A 5025-nucleotide genomic window follows, 5' to 3' on the forward strand; every position below is an offset into this window, starting at 1 on the left:
CACATCAGCATGGTAACATTGTCATTGTGTGGATTTTAGTATGCTGATTTTAGAATTTAACTTAAGGTACATTAGTCTTATTTCCTAAGAAGCCGTTTGCTGGCCTCTTCTCCATAGCAATGGTGGCTGAGACTCATGAGTATCGTCATATGTAGAAGGACCCTTTAAACCAAAATGGACAAAAAAGACACCAAGTTAATAATTAACACTACTGACCATGTATTAAATTCATAGTACTGTTAAATCATTTCAAAGACTGCCGCTTTATGGGTAAAAATGCTTCCAGAACAGTGTTTCCTTTCACTTCACATCTGTATCAAAAGCAGCGATTGTAAGTAACACAATGTTTGGCAAAAGAGGGCACGAAATGACGTGTGCCCTGGAATGGAAGGGAAAGCTTGGTGCAGTAACCAGTCACACCTGAGAACAGTTATACATTTGTTGTAAATAAATGTAAATTGTAGTTTGCTTGTTTGTATACTTGACATAAAACTCCTTTCAGAGTTCCTACATTGTACTTCTAACTAAACAACAATAGCAGTTGAAGTGAGAAGTTAACTGCTTTTGGTTTGATAGCAAAATTGTTCTGCCAACAGGCAGCTAAGTGTCGGGGGCGTTGGCAGTTTGTTGCAGCTTTATTGCATTAAGTTTGTTTCTTTCATTAGACAAAAAAAGTCAGTCATTACATTTGCCCAGCCCTCTTTTAGTACAAGGCTGTGATTTTACTGCTGCAACAAACATTTCCAGACAACAGAGAAAGGACAGTCATGATGCTTGCAGTTTTCCTCTTTCTGCTCACCCTCACAGGTAAGCTGGGATAATTCTGTATGATGCATGCAGGTGTAACCTGAGAACAGTTCTGCAGTATGGATAAACCTATAATTTCCTGGTTATTAACCACTGCTTGTTAATATATTAAAACACTGTTTATTTTTAACATCATCACAGAAACAACATAAACCATTTACCAGCTTCCAGTGTGGAAGGTGTACTGTTGACAAACTTGAATTCCAGGGTTTTCAGAGTTGATTATTGGTTCAGTTCACACAATTATAGTAAAACCTTAACTGGTATCTGTCCACACAGAATATTTGGGTTTGTCTGTGTGAATTTTATTTTGCCACCCCTATACAATGAAGGTGAATGGAGTATTTGTGCTTGAATAATTAAACTAAATATACTGTGAAAATGTCTTTCCAAAAACTGCTCACATTGTGGTATTTGGATAATTCAGAGTAACTGGGACACTGTTCCTGGAATTGTTGCCGTTGATTTTTTAAATTGCCATTGCAATTTAGCTCCACAAACAAAATGCCATTCCCTCCATTGTTTTAGGGTAGAGACAAAAAATGTGAAGATGGACCTTTTAAAAAAACAATTAAAAAAACAAACCACAACCATTTGCCGAGCTAAATCTCACCAGAGATAAGATTCATACGATATCAGAATTGTTTTTTGAGAGCTTTTGCTAACAGTTTTAACAACAACTGCTCCCATTGAATTGGCTTGAGTCATGGTAAATCAAAGTGAACACTAGGAAACTTCAGAACTGCTTTTAACCTGATGGGATCTCTACCTGTCAGCACCCGTGACTGGTCATAATACATACTAGTATGACCATCCTAACCCTAACCCCGTCCTGTTGATTCTATGTTATAAATAACTAATAAATTGTGTTAACACTTAATCATTCTGTGTAAGAAAGCAGGAGATGTGTGTGCAGGGAAATCATATTGAAAATTTAAAAAGACCTGTACACTATTTTCTGTCAGGAGGAATTACCTCCAATTACACAGAGCCACTAAAGCTTCTTGATGATCAACAGAACTTCAATCGGAGCTCTGAAGAAAGTATGTAGAGGAAACAAACACTCCAGAAGTACTCCGTAATTATATGCATGAATATGTATTCCTGTTGCTTTAATTATGGAAACCTTGAAACTGAAGACAATGTTCTGTTTTGATCTATTTTGGATGTTTTTTAAAGCAGTTTTTGTGCGTAATACTGGTATAAACAGTAAACAGAAAAAGTACTTCAACAAAGTATACATGGTCTGTTGTGACTGCATGACAATTGGCCTGGGCTGATGTTAAGATTCCCAGCCTGAATTATTATTCTACTCCATCCCTAGGTTGAGTTGAGCCGAAAATTGCACTCTTGTCTTTGATTTGAACAACATGCATTTGGACGTGTACCAGATGTACCCTATTTAGACTTAAATGACTGCAAAAATGCTCACATATAATAAAACTATTATAGATTAGATTAGTTATTTCCTGTGTCTTTCCTAGTGTGTGCTGTCAGCTTTGTTTCCTGTCTTTGTGTTCCTTAATTGATTGTTTACACCTGCCCTAATGTGTGTTATCTGTGTTCAGTTCCCTCCCTATGTTTTATAATTTGCTTGGTTCCGTTCGTCCTTATCATTTTGTATTGCTTCCTTCCCCGTGAAGTGTCTCTGCCCGTTTGAATAGTGTATGTATCTTGGGGAGTGTTTTTTTTGTGTTTCCTGTACTACTTTTGATTTGGATTGAGTTTCTGTTTGCCCCGAGGCTCTGGAACAGCCTGCCTGAGGAAATCAGGTCAGCTGACTCACTTCTTAAAACATACTGTCTTATTCCGATATCCGATCTTATTTGACTTTATTTTACCACTTTTATTTTATTCTATTTTACTAATTTTATATTTATCTTAAACCGGTATTTTAGTCTTTTCAATGTTTTCTTGCATTATTGTCTTTTGGGTATTATTGTCTTTACACTTGTTAAAGCACTTTGTAACTTGTTTTGAAAAGTGCTCTACAAATAAAGATTATTGTTATATTATTATTATTAATTAAACACTGTACACTGTACTCAATCCGCTGTAACGTCTGCATGTTGGGTCTGAATCCTTCTCTGTGGCTGCATTATCTACATCCATAACAGTACAAACTGACCAATATGGACCCAGTGGATATTAAAGTGTTGTCGGGGGATGGACATGAGTTGGCCTCTACCTCGACACCTACTCCTGGTCCCCTGTCAGCGGCCCGCTCAACTACTGGTTCTTGTGTTTAGTCCTCACTACCTCCACCCTGGCTTGTGTGACCCATCCTGGTTCATGTTGAACTCATGTTTGTCTTTGGACTTGTGGTGGAGGTTGTGTTTCTTGTCTCTCTCTTGTTCCTGTCTTTGTGTTCTCTAGACTCTCTCAGACTAGTGTTTTTAATTTTTTTTATTAAGAACACACACACATTAAGTCAGAGTTTCAGAGTTGAAATTTATTGTGTCTGTGTATGTGGATAATTCAGAGTAGATGGGACACTGTTCCTGAAAAAATTGCTGTTGAGTTTTTTTATTGAAATTTTACAGTATTGTGGGCTCCACAAACAAAATCCCATTCACCTCCATTGTTATAGCGTAGAGGCAAACATTTTGGATATTGACATCTCAAAAGCAGTTAAAACCACAACTACCTGCATAGCTAAATCCCACCAGAGATAAAAGATAAATTGGTTCTCTTTCCCAATTTTCTTTTTAGAATGACATGTTTTAGAATGTCAAATAATAAGATTCATTGGATTTCAAAATAGTTTTCTGTGAGAACTGTTGCTAACAGTTTTCAACAACACTTGAGTCAGGGTAAATGAAAGTTAAAACAAACATGTGACACAAGTAGACCATCAGCTGCTTTCAACCTGATCATCTTACATACTTACATACATACTAGTAAGTCTGTCCTCAGGACATGATAATGTCACAACTACCCTTCCCAAGATGATTCTATATTTTAAATATCTAAAACATTTTACACTTTATCATTCTGTGTTGGAAAGAAGATGTGTGCAAGTAAATCATACTTAACATAAAGACATGTGTCCTCTTTTCTGTCAGGTAGAAGTACATCCAATTACACAGAGCCACCGGAGCAACATGATGATCAACAGAACTTCAATCAGAGCTCTGAAAAAAGTATGTAGAGGAAACAAACACACCAAAAGTACCCAGTAATTATATGCATGAATATATATTCCTGTAGCCTGAATTATGGAAGTCTTGAAATTGAAAACACTGTTCTGTTTTGAACTATTTTGGATGTTTTTTTAAGCAGCTTTTGTGTGTAGTAATAAAACTACAAGAAATATTACTGTAATAAACAGTAAAAAGAAAGTATTTTTTCAAATTATACATGGTCTTTTGTAAATGCATGAGGATTGGCCTCGGTTGACCTTAAGATACCCGGAATAAATCATTATCCCAGTTTGGCCCTGGGTTGAGTAGAAAATTGCACGGCTGTCCTTGATTTGAACAACATGCATTTGGAAAACCTGTAACAGATGGATCTCAAATGGAAAACCTATTTAGACTTAAATGACTGCAAAATGCTCACATTGTGGATAAAAGTCGGCAGTCCTGCCAACACCCACCTCATAATGGCCATCATTAGTGACCACAATTTGTGGGTATTACTGCAGATATTTTTGAGCAGATGTTTTATTAAAGGTTAGAAAATACATTCAGAAGCAGTGGATCCCTGCCAATGAATGCATTTTTTAAAAATAAATTATAAGTAATTAGGAACACATACCATAAATCTGATGTACAGACAAACATTAATAGAAAGCACTTCATTTCCAGTTTAAAAGCTTGAGATTGATGTTGTTGATGTTTTCTTTTTCCTTTCAAGAATAAGCTCTGAATGTATCTTGATATTTTTCCAGTAAATAGGGATTCCTCTGAGGGTAAATGTGGTTATCAGGATGTTTTGAACCACCTGAACCTGACCAAAAAAAATGATCTGTACAACATGGCCCGGCCTGTTAAACACTACAGTACAACTACAGTCATACAATTCCAAATGCTGCTGCATAGCATCCTAGATGTGGTAAGTTTTAAATTAAGCTTTACATTTTCTGTCATTTTTTTCTTTTTAATGGTAATGATTATTTCCTCTGCAAAGGACAGTAATTTTTATTTTTTTTAATAATTATGCAAGTATTACTAGTGATCAGTTAGTTAAAAATCGCTCAATTATCTTAAATCAATC

At 35.9% G+C, this 5025-nt stretch overlaps 1 long non-coding RNA gene across 1 annotated transcript; it reads left to right on the forward strand.

Annotated features, from left to right (window-relative positions):
* The first annotated feature begins 676 nt into the window (after positions 1–676).
* LOC119884861 lies at positions 677–4944 on the forward strand. Its single transcript, XR_005441096.1, has 3 exons — positions 677–807; positions 3873–3950; positions 4700–4944. It is a non-coding gene; the product is annotated as an uncharacterized LOC119884861 (long non-coding RNA).
* Positions 4945–5025: the final 81 nt, after the last annotated feature.

The sequence above is a fragment of the Micropterus salmoides genome, unplaced genomic scaffold (genome assembly GCF_014851395.1).
Source record: "Micropterus salmoides isolate LMB-PRFRI ecotype aquatic unplaced genomic scaffold, ASM1485139v1 Ms_hic_scaffold_373, whole genome shotgun sequence".
Lineage (NCBI taxonomy): Eukaryota > Metazoa > Chordata > Actinopteri > Centrarchiformes > Centrarchidae > Micropterus > Micropterus salmoides.